The sequence below is a fragment of the Ovis canadensis genome, chromosome 19 (genome assembly GCF_042477335.2).
Source record: "Ovis canadensis isolate MfBH-ARS-UI-01 breed Bighorn chromosome 19, ARS-UI_OviCan_v2, whole genome shotgun sequence".
Classification (NCBI taxonomy): domain Eukaryota; kingdom Metazoa; phylum Chordata; class Mammalia; order Artiodactyla; family Bovidae; genus Ovis; species Ovis canadensis.
The window spans coordinates 953659-969665 of NC_091263.1; the positions used below are offsets into that span (position 1 = coordinate 953659).

General features: G+C 41.9%; 1 long non-coding RNA gene across 1 annotated transcript; it reads right to left on the reverse strand.

The window, feature by feature from the left end:
* Positions 1-667: 667 nt before the first annotated feature.
* On the reverse strand, positions 668-15165 carry LOC138424715 (uncharacterized). Its single transcript, XR_011250947.1, has 6 exons — positions 15012-15165; positions 13403-13509; positions 11556-11689; positions 9390-9510; positions 2573-3406; positions 668-1333 (listed from the first exon to the last, which is right to left on the reverse strand). It is a non-coding gene; the product is annotated as an uncharacterized lncRNA (long non-coding RNA).
* Positions 15166-16007: the final 842 nt, after the last annotated feature.

A 16007-nucleotide genomic window follows, 5' to 3' on the forward strand; every position in this document is an offset into this window, starting at 1 on the left:
TGAGAGGTCTGTTCAAGGGAAGGGATGGGTATATTTGGAGTACAATCCTGTATCAGATGTGAGGCCCACACCTTCACCCTGAACGCTCACTCTGAACCCTCACCCCGAACCCTTACCCTCACCCACGCCCTCACCCTGAACCCTCACCCTCACCCTCTCCCTGAACCCTCACCCTCACCCTCTCCCTGAACCCTCACCCTCACCCTCTCCCTGAATCCTCACCCTCATCCTGAATCCTAACCCTCACCCTGAATCCTTACCCTCACCCTCATCCTGAACCCTCACACCTCACCCCTCACCCTAACAAGTTTGGAGGGCTGTTCCACGAACTCTAACCTTTACCCTACCCTAACCGGACCCCCATCCACATCCTAACCCTAACCCACATCATAGTCACGCCCTCAGCCCTATACTTACCCTTGAAGTACCTACCCGCATCTTCTTCATTTTTGACACTTCCCATGCATAACAAAAGACGAGGTTGTAAGGTTTCAAACATGGATCCAAGACCCATTATCCACATAAAAGGGATATAAATACTATGATCACATCATTTAAATCTCTTGCATCACCAAAATACCTCTCCACCACTTATCCAGTCGCCATTGATGGATCACATCTATCTCATACATTTTATAACTTAGCAATCAAATACGCACCAGGACTCTGGGTAATTATAGAGACAAGATTTATTTATACCATAAATATTTCAACAAATTCCACTTTCTACGATGAGTTCAATCTTCACAAAAGTAGGATGAACAGCACCTGTTTCCACTAGGATCCATAGAGCGTGAAAATCTTAATGATGACCACCAGAAAGGTCAGCACGGTTGATATCACAGATTTTTCAGTGTTCCAATACAAGTTCTACCCAAATCCATAAAGAAAGACATACGCATAGGAAACTACAAATTGAAAGCAAGTCTATTGAGATAAATATTGGACATCAATTGTATGAATCTTTAAGGCATAACTGCAGACATTCTTCAGACATTCTTCAAATTCATAGAATGACAACAAAGTATGGCTACGTACAATCCATTCGGTTTTATGAACCACTCATGAATAACCTCACAAGCCATTTGAAACCAGATGACAATTTCAAATAGCTTTGATCTACAAACAAGGCTGTGAGACAGAAAGTTAAAATCGAAATACATGAAGTAAATCCTCAATAGATATGAAAACATCCCATGGTAGTGAAGTCAATTAGCATTAGTTATTAGGGCTTTCATGCACAGACTCATCTCTGATCGATGTGATCCCAATTCATATTTGGCAAAAAATACGAAAGCTGATCTTAACAGTCATATTATTTTTCTTTGTACCCCTAAAAAGAAAAATGAACATGAAAAACTAAATTAAGCTTGGAGGCTCACATTTCCCAATCGGTATACAAAGCAACAGCATGTCAAACTTTCTAATTCACATATGCATTTAAATGAAATTGGATGAAATACCCCTAAATAAACACATACTTCTATGCCCAATGTTTCACAAGGCAGAAAACGCTCAATGAATGAAACTGAGAGGGTAACAGCCAGGAAGGCCAGGGGTCTCCAAAGGGAGGAAATGGGGTGCAAGTGTCAGACAGTTGTTATCTGTCACTTCCGAGGCAGGAGGAAACAAGCTGTTATCTTTTTTCCCCTTCTTGATACAAATTTAAACAGAGATTTTCTCTTACAATTCTGTGTTGCTATAATGACACCTGGTTCCGCCTGAACTTCACTTTTCTCATACTTTGAGCTGACCAAGGCATTTTTCTCATGGAAAGGTTTGCCTTAAGCTATGTGAATGTACTATGTATTTACCCTAGACTCTATCTTCAAGTAGGTTCTGCCTAAAGGCTCAGAACTGACTTGACAAACCAATATGCTTTACTCATACATGGCTCTCCTGATCTATGTGAATGAAGCTATCCATTTGCTCATATCAATCGTTTTATGGCCCAGGATGACTCACCTGGTGCCACGGTCATCTCCATATATCTTGTGGGTGAGGGGTCTGCTGCCATTCCTTTCTCTAATGAGTAGACTGCTAGTAGCTAGATAACATCCAGCCAAAGATGAGTAGGGGGGCACTCTTTCTGCCCCCTTCTGATGTCTATGTCAGAAGCTTTCTCTCTTTTATACTTTAATAAAACGTTGGGACACAAAAGCTCTGACTGATCAACCCTCATCACTGGCCCCGGGTTGAATTCTTCCTCTAAGGAGCCCAAGAATTCAAGCATCTTTCATGGTTAGACAACAACCTTTCCAAACAATGGTCTTTTCAAAAAAAAAAAATGATGATAAGTGATGAGTATGCATATGTCTACGAATGAAATGGGACCTATATGTCAAACCACATAAAAATATATCTTCCCTCAACATACATATAACACAACCAGGCCTTCACATGCATCGATTCTCCAACTATCAAGTCATACAAATATGGATGTAAAATATCACAATACATTCCAAAGTTTAAAAGTGATGGATATTGACTTTCGCCCGCTGGTGCTTCTTTTTATGTCATCTCCATTATATTAGCTATGACAACGAATCATGTGCTGTGCGAAGTCACTTACATTGTGTCCAACTCCTTGGGATCATATGGACTAGGCCCCACCAGGCTCCTCTCTCCATGAGATTCTCTAGGCAAAGATACTGGAGGGGGTTGCCATGCTCTCCCTCAGGAGATCTTCCTGCCCCAGGGATGGAATCCATACCTCCCATGTCTCCTGCATGGGTATGTTCTGCATGTTCTTTACCACTAGAACCACCTGGGAAGCCCCAAGACACATGAACATCAGTGGATTTGGGGATCCACGGGGCATATACAGAACCATTCCTCCAACAAAACTGAAGAATGACTTTAAAATCTCAAACAAAACATGAGTATATGTGTTCACAAACTTCATGGAGCAAGGGTTTCTTCGATCTGAAAACTGGCATCGATGAAGGACTGTGTGAAGAATACTTCAAAGTCTATTTGGCAAACACAGCCTACGTTGGCTATATTTAGTCCTCAGTTGAATGGAATGTCATGAGTACTGGTCATTTCAAATAAGTAGCCTATGACGCTGTTTACACTTATTGGGACGCGTGGTATACCACATTCACACATTTCAGTAGCATTGGTGCAAAAACGATACATTTCTCAGGGGAAGCTTCTACATGGACTCCTGGGATCAGAGCTCTAACTCATACACACATACTTTTCCTTTTAAAATGATCCTGCATGATAAGCAAACAAAACACTGGATGAACACCTAGACGGTGAGCTCTGTACTAAATGATTTTAAAGCCAGTAGATGGAATGAGCTGATGAGGAAGACTACAAACGAGTCATCTTCTTCAACTTGGTCAAACCGCTCATAGTCATACAAGTGAATGAAAAGTTGAGCCTGTTGTCATTAAATCTGTTTAAAAGAAATAGAATAATAAAACAAATTAGTAAATCTTATTTTCTTAATAAACATTGTATTATTTCTGCACAGCTTTGTTACTGGCATGAATAGAATATCTACAATAATAACTTGTCACAGTGAAATGGATTCACATTCGATATCGATTCACATCTATAATTGATGCCATAGCTGTTTGATACTATTGCTTGAATGAATGCAACTTATGTGACTTCACAAACTACAAACACGACTAACATAATAGGTATTAAAAAACCTTGAGTGACATGAGCGTGAAGACTTAGTAGAGTTGCTCTCAAGAATAATGATACTATTATTCGCTCTAGCCATAGTACTGGAATCTGTACATTAACACCCCTGCAAAACAAAAGGAAAGGATAGAATAATAATAAAGGAACTTCATAACTATATTCCTACTGTAAACATTCAACACTATGTTTTCTTTTAAACTGACTTTCATATTTGGTCTACTGTAACCTCTTCTGTGTTCATTTTATGCTAAACTTATTGCTAACAGTAAAATTACCATACGAGCTCTAATTAATTTTTTTTTTTACTTGCAAAGCTACTGATAGAACCAAAGGCCAATATCTACATCAAACAGGAGAAACGGAATGGAAACTGTAAACAATTTTATGGAAGAACATTTCCGTGCTCCTATTCAGTCAAATGGGCATTCAAAAGGATGTGATTTTTCTGAAAGTTTATTTCAGAAACTTGGAATTGGATGACTGCAAACAATAAAACTAACAATATATTGATACATAATATTAATAATATACAGTGGGTCATTCTTTTTTTATTCTGCCACAGCTAACAGACAGAAAGTCAGTTGTCATAACTACTACTAACATAAGACCCTCACCGATAAGTGAAGATATATAGGAAAATCCATAATAGCTCTAAAAACCATCAAAGATAAAATGGTAATTAAAAAATACACTGACAGTTTAGCTGGTATAAGAAACAGGATGATTATGAAAGCAAAGCCAACAATCATGGATAGGCCATGGAAGCCCGTGGCTGTCACCAGTGTTGACTTATATCCTTCATCTGAGGTTGTTAAAAGCGCTTGGTAAAATCCAGAGGTTTGCAGCAGTGGTAACCTCCTGAACAGACTGAAATAAAAAGGGTTTCCAGAATATCCTGATGATTTCCATCTACTAGGCTGTGATGAGCTCAAGCAATGCATACTCCAGAGGACAGAAGACAGACAGGTTGGGAACACGTCTACTGCACTTACGGAGAAAGGGAATGTTGCTGCTCAGCCTAGTACAAGTGTAGAAGCAACACCTTGGTGATTCGACCTTTAAAGACTCGATACATATGAGAACGACTGGTATGAATAAACCTTCAGAAGTGCTTTCTCAGACCTCCTCCCATCATAAGCACAAGCATAATGAAAACACTGAGTTTTCATGGTCTCACCCAAAATAAGACTCACTTATGGCTTTGCTTTGAGAATAGTTGAACTACTCATTGTTCAAGAGAAATGATCCTTTCTTCTCTGAAGATTTGTGAATCATTCACAGGGTGTGGTGAATAAACTACTTAAGGGTCTAATACATAAAAATGCAATAGGCTAAGCACAGAGATGTTTTTCTCCCTTTCTCAAAGGATGGAATGGAACATTTTGTATTTGCACTGATTTTATGTCTTGACTTCATGTACAATTATATACTGATTTTTTTAGTTGACATACAATAGGACTAAAAATATTGATATAATACTGATAACTCATGTTGGTATGTGTGGTTGTCACATAGGATTCACAGGAGATTTAAATTCACAGTTGTCAACGTAAAGGATGAATGCTATTTAGCTTCTTCGTGAATCTAGACCACGAATGAAGAGTTTTCCTCAACATATTTCACTGAGAGAAATACAAGGATGATAGGCATAATACTATGCTTCGACTCATGGATATCTAAGCATTGCTCACAATACAGATCTGATTTTCAACATCAGGGTTCTTTCAGTGTCCTTGAACAGCATTTGTTTTTCTGTATACAGAAGAAAAAACTCATGAGTATCAAACTGGTTCACATAAAACATGTGTATGAATTGTTATCTTCCTGAACCAGGGATCAAACCCACATCACTTCCCCCTCCTGCACTGGTAGGCAGATTTTTTATTTATCAACTGTGCCACCTAGGAATCGACATACATTTCAAGGACCACTGCCATCAGCTTCTACTGTTCATGACCAAAGTAGGAGAAACAACATTGGAAGAAGTACTCATAAGGGTACTCATAGGAAGTACTCATAAGTCAAGGAACTGTTATACTGGGTACTCTCGTTGTTACTGGGACAAGTCAGTTCCTCCGATGATGATGGGTATAACTGAAAAATTATTACAAATGCATGGGCTGCGATGTCTACGTGATAAATGTGTTCCTCTTATACTATTGCTTCAGGGATGCCTACTTCAGCATGAAGGAATGCACTTCAAGGGATGCCCGCTATTCCAGCTCAAGCAACAGATAGTGAAGTGCAGATCATTGTCCTTTGTTGAAAATAATCAGCACTTTGTCAACATAGGGAACATGCCAGAGGAACCCTTGGGATGGAACTCTAAAAACAGGTTGGGCCCTCTTTTTGCCAAGCCCTGCGATAAAATACAAATCAGAAAAAGAAAAATAGCATCGGTTTTGTCAGGACTTCCTCATCTTTTCTTTCTTGGTAGCAGGAAGCAGACATTGAGGCCAGAGGACTGCAGGATTTCATTGTGAACTAACGTTGGGTGGGGTGGAAGCTCATCACTCTAGTAAGAATGTGGTTCAAAAAAATGGAATTTCATTCACTTCATGGACATAGAGTTCTATAATCCTTCATTAAGGAATTCAATAAGCTATATTTCCTTACACCTTCACAATCTCTTGGTTTACGAGAACATCAATTGCTAGTCCAGCACTTATACAATGAGTGTTACAGGTAGTATGAATGTATAAATGATGATGAGCAATGACAGGAAGTTTATTTAATCTCTGTTTGAATTCTTGATTTTTTATATAATTTTTTATAATATCCTTACAGATGTGAATATTTTACTGACATGTATAAATACACGTTGAGTAGTGCTATGATAACTCATAGTGTTGGCACAATAAATATCATGGTTACTATGTGCTTTTCATATATTCCTTTTGAGATTCTCTTCCATTATACATTATCATAAGATATTTAATAGTTTCCTAAACTGTACAGTAGGTCCTTGTGGCTTCTTTTATATATAGTAATGTACTTGTTAATAATTCAAACAAAAACTGGTACACAAATACTCATAGTGACATTCACAATAGCTCAAAGGTAGAACTCATTCAAGTGTCCGTTGGTGGGAGACTGAATATGCAACACAAGGTATATTCAGAAGCTTGAACGGTATTCCACCATACGAAAAAGTACATTAAATGGTGCTGCCACTCTGCAAGACATTACAGAAATGGCTCCAAAACAAACACATGGAATAAATACATAGTTCGATTCCAATTCAAGCTATGTACCCAAAAGGATTGGGAAAGGGGGCTGAAAAAATGGATACTTCTTCCGTCATACTCACAACAGCATGATTCACACTGGCAAACAAACAGAAGTGATCTAAGTGTCCATGGCAGCCAATTCCATAAACAAACTGTGGTATACACACAATGGAATCTGATTCGGCCCTTCAAAGTCAGTAATTCTGACAATGCGACAATGTGGACAAACCTTATGGTCATTAGATCATGTGAAATAAACCAGACCAAGAAAAGACAAACGTTCTGTGATTCCACTCATATGAGATATCCAAACAAGTCAAATCTGTCAGAAATAGCAGAGAGTGATTCCGACCGATCGAAAAGAGTTCATGTTTCATGGACCTCAGTTTCCCTTGGAAAAACTGACTTCCCGTGATATCTCCAAAACCAATTAGACAAATAATTGGAAGCTATATCCAGTCAAATGAATGTAGACATAATGTTATATACAGTGTACACCAAACTCACTCAAACTTCTTAACAGACAAAAGGCAAAACTGTATCTATGGTACCTCAGCTTAGCTTAAAACTGTATCTACAGTACCTCACTTCTGCTTATAAAATTTAACAACAACACACTAAAGTCTATCCAAAAAAGGATATAAAACATATATAACATTAACTTTAAAGAATTAGACATTTAAACTGTGAAAAACCTTATTCACAAAACTTAAACACAAGCCACAGGAAAATATATTTATAAAATACATATCTGATAAAGGATTGTACTCCAAATATACCAAAAAATCTAGAACAATCTCATAAAAAATGTATACACCTAAACACCTGTCCTACAAAAATATAAAGATAGTAAATAAGCCTATCAAAAAGACTCAAAATCACATATCATTAGGAAATTACAAACTAAAATAACAGTGAGGTAGCACTGCACACCTATTAGATCCAGTAAACTCAAAAAAAAAAACGGGGGTAGGGCACAACTTCTCCGGTGGCTCAGTGGTAAAGAATCTGCCTGACAATGCAAGACACTCTAGTTTGATCCCTTACCCCAGAAGATCCCACATGCCACAGAGAAACATAGCTGGATTTTTCCACAGCTAAACAAAGCTCACCTGTGACCTGAATACTATATGGCTAGCACTTACTAAACAGCTTTGAAAACGTCCAGACAAAAAGTATCACATGATTATATACAACAGCTCTACTTGTAATAACTAAAAACTTTCAAATATCAGGATGTCTTCAGTAGATGACAGTGTAAACAAATGGGGATACATCCAAAGTGAAGGGGAGCAAATGCTACCACAAAATATACCACCTCAGCATGATAATTAGTGGGACCCAATTAACTTTTTTTTTTAGAGGACACATGATCATCTCTGAAACCCAAGTTCAAGACAGCTCTTCTGTGAGTCACATTTACCAGAGAAATCTCATTTCAAAGGAATCCTCTCTATATGCCAGATAGAAGGATGAGACACAGTCTTTTGAAACTCTTTTTTCTTTTCTATCGATAGGGAAAGCTAAGCCGTAAATCTGCACAACAACCATACCCTTCCTTTCCTTTGGTTGTATCTGTAAAATATTTGTTTCTTTTTTAATTTGGCTGCGCCAGGTCAACCTTCATTGAGGTAAGCCAGATATTTAGCTACAACATGCAAATTCTCCTTTGTGGCATGGGAGATCTAGCTCTTGGATCAGGGAATGAACCTGGGCCTCCTTCTTTGGGAGTGTCCAGTCTCAGCCACTGGACCACCAGAAAGTGCCTGTTTTGTTTTCAGATGAAGATGGAATCTAAGGTGATATCTTGGGCCATTTCAGTCACTGACTCAGTTTCCTGAGTTTCTCCAAAGCACGCACAAGGTGCACATTATTAAACTGGTTTGCAAAACAAGAAAAGGTTGTCTGCTACAACACTGTATGCTTACAAATATCTAAATGGTAAATGGCATATTATTTATTTTTAATTACTATGGGGGGGGGGGGAAAGAATGCAGGATTCATACATGTTACCACATGAATAAATATTAAAACCATCTTCAGTGAAAAAGAAATCCACATCGAAAAGGCCACCCAGAACCCTTATTCACCATGTCTGCTTTCAATCCATCAAGTTTGTCCAAATAACTGAAAATCTCAGTAACACTCTAAATAAAGAAAAAAGGATGAAGATGGAAACAAAAGATATATTCATACACTTGAACAATTGCTAAAAGTGGAAGTGGGGCAGTGGATTACATTATAATGTAGGTACCATATGATTTCCTGATTTTGGAGATTATGTGCTGGTTCTGCAGAAGGTACCCATTTTGGATAAAACACATAGAGTATTTTAGATGATGTGGCAAATGCTAGCACTTGTTCCCATTGCTAGGCATTTTCTGTACATTTTAAATGACTGGAAAGTATACTAGGTTTCAAAACAACCATGTCAATACCACAAAAGAAATTTAGCGCAGACAGGCAGGAAACTTTCTGATACAGGCCAAGACTTACCCAGATGAAGTTCAAGGGAAGCTGGGATGCTCACTGCCCGTGAAGGAGTCCACGTGGAATGAAGAAGTAGTGTGGGAAGTCTATTAGTAACCACCATGTCTTGGGTCCTCTGGATGACCTACTGCAGGAGAAACAGATCTTACAGATAAAATGTTCCACATCACTTCACAAAAAGTTGTTAGACTACATTCAGTAAAGCTGAATCATTTTGGATTAATTTACAATCATAAAATACTACCCTTTACAGTCCAAAAATCACTTGCATTTCTATACACTAATAACAATCAGGAAAAAAATATTAAGAAAATTCCACTTAAATAAAACATCTAGCAACAAACTTAATCAAGAACATAAAAAACCAGTAGTCAGAAAACTAGAAGGCACTGATAAAGAAACCAAAGAAAATACAAACACACAGAAAATTATTCCACGCTCATGCACTGGAACAATGAGGAATTAAAAGGTCCATTCCAACCAAAGTCATCAACAAATACACGGACTGCAATCACAAAATAATATTCAATGGCATTTTTCACAGAAATAGAAATATTCCTAATATTAGGCTGCTACTGTTGAACAGGACCTTAAACGGCCAAAAAGACTCTGAGAAAGAGGAACACAGCTGGAGGCATCTTCCTATCCCTCTTCAAACTACATCACGGAGCTGTAGTGACCACCACAGTGAGGAACTGGCAGGAACACAGACACATGGACTCCAGGAGAGAATAGAGAGCCCAGAAACGAACCCACCTGTACATGGTCAGTTCCTGAAAATCAAACCAGGAACGAGCGAAGAGGAAAGGACAGTCTTCTCAAGAAACAGTGACAGGAAAATGGCCACCTACACGGAAGAACATCAGTGTTCATCCTCTACATCATCTAACGCAAATCTAACTGAAAACCCACCGCTTTGCACACGGAGCTCTTTCCCCCTGAGTCCTCTGAGATGGACCTCCAGTCAGCCCTCAGCTGGACACAGGAAACGTCTACTCCATCCTCATTTTTCGCTCTTGCAGCGCCTCCCTGCTGGTGGGCACTGAGGCAACCCTGCTCCTCTCAGCCTGGATGCAGCCCTGTTATCCAGAAGCCTGAGCCCTGATGGTCCTGAGGAGACAAAGCTCCCGCCAGCTGCTCACGGAGCAGAGTCTAAAGGCAAAGCGTCCTGCGCCCGCGGGTCAGAGGGGCCTTTGGCGCCCCCTGCGGGCCACAAGAGAAGAGCGGGCAGCCCGGTGCTCACAGACCTCAGAGGGCTCACCCAGAAGCAGCTCTGCTGTGAGCACTCAGACTGGAAGCCCAAACTGAAATGGAGCAGAATAGCTCCATGACCCTCCGCAAAACATGGCTAAGGAACAATCAGAGCCTGCATGGAATGCAGCCATAAAAAGGAACACATTTGAGTTTGTTCTAATAAAGGGGAGGGAAGTCAGTCAAAGAGAGAAAAACATGGAATCTAGAAGGATGGTACTGACGAGTCTGTTCACAGAGCAGCAATGGAGGTGCAGACATAGAGAACAGACTTACAGACGAGGGTGGGGAACAAGAGGGAGAGGGTGAGATGAATGGAGAGAGCAGCATGGATGCAGGTACACCTACATTTGTAAATAGACAACCAATGGGAATTTGCTGTATGATTCAGGGAACTCAAACTGGGGCTCAGTAGTAACCTGGAGAGGTGGGAATGCGTGCGAGGTGGGAGGGAGATTCAAGAGCAAGAGGACATAGGTACACCTATGGTTAATTCATGTGGATGTATGACAAATCAAACCAGTATTGTAAAGCAATGATCAATCAACTAAAAGAAATAACTTTAAAAAAATATGAACATAAACACAAACTTTGCAACAAGGTAACTCCATTTAAAAAACTATAGAATTTTAGAAAACTGCAAAAGTTCTACATGACCGTTGGTCTGGTGATCAGGTCTAACATACACAAAACAAGCCAACTTACCAAATTATGAATATAAATTATTTAAAACATTGCCTTTTATCATTTCATACATTTACCCTGTGGAGGACCTTACTCGAGAGAACCAAAAACAAACTGTTAAATGAACCACGGACCACCCACCCTGGCCAGGCAACAGAGAAAAGAAAACACTTGCAGGAATCATCTTACAACAGGAGGTCCTGGGAAGGAACAAGGAACGAACAAGCTACCACCAACCAGAATTCTGGAGAGGTCAGGAGATGGGAGGCTCCAGTTCAGAGGTCCTACCAACCTCCCAGGATCCACTTCGCTGGAATCCATCTCAGCTGAGTGATGCGTGTGCCCCCAAGAAGGATCCCAATTCAGAATGCCTGGCAAGAGACAAACCAGAAATGAGCCCGATGACCATAAAACCTGAGACTGTGAGCCACGTGACAGAGTGGTTCTCTCCGTTTCCCTCACCCTCCTGCCCTCCACCCTGGCAGCCCTTCCCAATAAAGCCTCTCGCTTGGACAGCACTCCTCTCCTCAGACAACTCATTGCCCAGTGTCAGACAAGAACTCACTCTCAAGCCCTGAAAGGGATCCCCCTTCCTTCATCAAAAGCAATATCCAGGAGAAAATATCTTCAAAACGCTATCTTGCAGAGAAGGAAATCAGAGAAGGCAATGGCAGCCCACTCCAGTACCATTGCCTGGAGAATCCCACGGACAGAGGAGCCTGGTAGGCTGCAACCCCGGGGTCACTAAGAGACGGACACGACTTCACTGAGTGGCTTCACTTTCACTTTTCACTTTCATGCACTGGAGAAGGACATGGCAACCCACTCCAGTGTTCTTGCCTGGAGAATCCCAGGGACAGAGGAGCCTGGTAGGCTGCTGTCTATGGGGTCGCGCAGAGTCAGGCACGACTGAAGCGACGCAGCAGCAGCAGCAGCAGCAGCAGCAGCAGCAGCAGCAGCAGCAGCAGCAGCAGCAGCAGAGAAGGAAATGGCACCACCTGCAGTACTCTGGTCTCAGAAATCCCAGGGACAGAGGAGCTTGGTGGGCTACAGTCCAAAAGCAGGGCATTTCTGATGGGAGGAAACAGTCCCAGGGAAGCTGAGCTGCTCACCAAAGGCCCCAGAGCTTTGGATAGCACACCAGAGCTGGGGCTGAGGATTCCCAGCTGCCATGCCTCTTGATCCTGGCCTCTTTCACTAGATACATGTGTGGAAAACTAGTCTAAAATATGCCCTGGTGGTTCCATAGTAAAGAATCCACCCCCCGGTGCTGGAGATGCATGTGCGATCCCTAGGATGGGAAGATCCCACATCCTATGGAGCCCGTGTGCCACAACAGCCGAGCGAGCCTGTGCTCTAGATCCTGGAAGCCACGATGCCGAGTTCACATGCTGCAGCCACTGAAGCCCGTGAGCCTGTGCCCCTCAACAAGAGGAGACACTGCAGTGAGAAGCCTGCAAACCACTAGTTATGGCCCATGCTCACCAAAACTAGAGAAAAGCCCACACACAAAGAGGCAACACAGCCAACAATCAATAAAACTGTTTTCCTAAAACAATGCATATCTGACAAAGAAACTGTATTCGAATTGTCCAAGAACACTAGAGCAAACAAGCCCATTCATAATTGGTAGCGACTGAAATAGACACCTGGCCACTGAGGGTATACTGATAGTAAACTATCATACAAAAACATACTCAAGATACTGGTGCAATGCATGCAGAGCCCCCTTTGAAAGACAATCTGACAGTTTTTTTTTCAGTAACCACGTGGGACAAGCACTGAATTCTGTGTATGACAAGCGGTGGAAGCCAGGTATCTTACCATTGGAATGCAAAGTTACAGATAAACAAAAGGAAACGTTACAATGTCCATGTCGTGGTGGATCAGGTTGGAGACATCACAAATTACCTTTAACTGAATATGTTCAAAGGTGAGCTGGAATACATGGATATATATATATATATATCCATGTATTGTCAGCTGAGCATATTGAGCTCCTACATGTATGTTTTAAATATCATTCTCTAATAAAAGGGAACAGGAAACATCTCCAATGGCCCGGTGGTAAAGAATCTGCCTACCGATGCAGGGAACACGGGTTCAATTCCTGTGTAGGAGATTCCACACGCCCAGGGGCAACGAAGCCCTTGAACAGCTCTTGAAGTTTGCATGCTCCAGAGCCCAAGTTCTGCAAACAGAGAAAGCACTGCAATGAGAAGCCATGGCACAGCAACTAGAGGGTAGCCTCTGCTCACTACAACTAGACAAACGAGCAATAAAGACCCAGCACAGTCAAAAATAATGTAATGTTTAAAAAAAGGACAGTTCTTTGAAGAAATGACTGAGACTAGGGGTGAGACTGTAAATATATGAGACAGGGTCATCTTAAATTATGAGAAATTAAAGAAACTAAAGACAACTATCAAGCTGTCCAAACTGATACAAATGAATGATGACACAGTGTTATCTGTATACACCAGCAAATAACAATCTGAAAAGGAATTTAAACAAACGATTCCCTTTCAGTCATGTCAACATTAATAAAAGACTTTGCTATGGACAGAATGAGGATAACAAGACTGGCACACTGGAAATGATACATGATTGCTGAAAAATACCCTAAAGACATGGACAGATATGCCATAGCGATGAAAAGGCTTCAGTTGGCAATACCATGGAATGCATCTTCAATCTGAAATGAAGATTCAATATGAATTTCAAAAGGCTGAAAGGTGGTTGCTAAACCACAAAAGATGCCAGCATTCTTGGACTCCAGAGGAGAATTCAATCCAGGGCAAGTGACGAAGCTTGATGGCTCAGAGGTTTTCTGTTAAAAAGTTTTATTAAAATATAAAAGAGATCGAGAGAGCTGCTGACGTAGACAGTAAAAGGGGGAAGAGTACCCCCTGCTAGTCTTTAGCCAGATGTTATAGAGCCACTAGCAGTCTGCTAATGAAAGAAAGACAATGTGTCAGAGAATGGCACCAGGCCCCTCACCCACAGCATGCATTGAGATAACATTGGCAGCAGATGAGTCATCCCAGGCCATAAAATGATGGACATGAATCTTGAAGAAAGGCAGATTTCCAAGCAAATATATAGTTTCATTCACATAGATTAAGAGAACAAGGTATGAGTAAAACATACTGGTTTGTCAAGTTTTTTCTGAGCCTTTAGGGGAAACTGACCTGAAGACAGAGCCTTGGGTAAATACATAGTACATTAGCATACCTTAAGACAAACATTTCCATAAGAAAAATGCATTGCTTAGTTCAAGGTTTGAGGAAAGTTAAATTCAGGTGGAGCCAGGAGTGGTCATGGCAACACAGAAATTTCTGAGAAACCTTTTAAATTTGTATCAAGATGGAGAAAAAAAAATGCAGCACTCTTTTGTCTCCTCCGGCCTCTTAAGAGAGAGAAAAAAACGTCTGACACTTGCAGTCTATTTTCTCTGTCTGGAGACCCCTGGCCTTCCTGCCTGTTATCCTCTCCAGGCCTGTAGGAAGCAATACACTAGGCTGCTTGGGAAAACCGCGCGGGTCTGAGCTTTATGCAAAGGGGTAAAGCAGTAAAACCCTTGGCCCCAAAGGCGAGGCTTTTCTGCGACCGCCATTTTAGTCGGCTCCGAGACTGCAAACAAAGAGGGCAGAATACATGGTTCCCTGCTCCGCCCAGTCCGAGTTCCCTTACCTGTGGCCCACAGCCCTGCGCTCTGCTCGCTGGATGCCAATCGACGGGGACCCAGGAGCCCACGAAACGAGCATTCCCAGCTGCAATGGCGAGCCCTGAGAGCCCTGGCCCCCGACGCGCCGCCATGTTCATCCCGCCCCAGACCCGCTCACGTGAGCCGCGCTCCTGACCAGCCGCCCAGGCTCGCCCCGCCCCCGACGCGCTCACGGTGCGCCCCACCCCCACGCCCCCTTCCAGGACAGGCCCGCGGGACCGCGACTGCCTCCAGGTGAAACACAAGGACAAGCAAATCCACCCCACCGAGACAATCCAAGCTTTTTCTCAGCTGATCTGTCTATGATTTAGGGATAAAACTATGACTATAGAAAGCAAAGATGACCTAGGACAGCCATGATAGTCTATAGAGCCAGACCCTGGCGGGCAGAGGCTTGAAGAGGGTCCGGGAGCTCTGTCAGAACAGCAAGCCTCTGTGGCGTAGCGGTTAGGTGCGCTGGTGAGCAGGCAGACGATGGTCTGTAAGTCAGGAGTTCAAGTCTGCAGCTTAACTCTTTTGCTCTTAGGGGGCGGGGGACAGCAACAGGCGGGACTTAGACCAGAAACGTTTATTTTTATTTTAGAGGTTTATTGTTTAGCTTAGGGTTAGGGTTCGGGCAACCCCCCAACTTGTTCAGGTTCGGGTTCAGGGTTAGGGTTAGAATTTGGGGATCCCCCCTCTTCTAAGAGTTCGGGTTTGGGTTAGGGTTCATGTCAGGGTCAGGGTTCGGGTTACGGTTAGGGTTAGCATTAGTGTTGGGGTTACAGCTTAAAGTGAGCCCTAATAGGGCCCATAGTTCTTTATTAGCCTGCCCTGGTGGGCCGAGGCTTGAAGAGGGTTCGGGAGCCCTGCTGGAAGCAGCAAGCCTCTGTAGCATAGGGGTTAGGTGGGCCACTAGGCAGGTAGGCTATGGCCTGTAAATCAGGAGTTCAAGTCTCCAGTCTGACCTTTTCGCTTTTCAG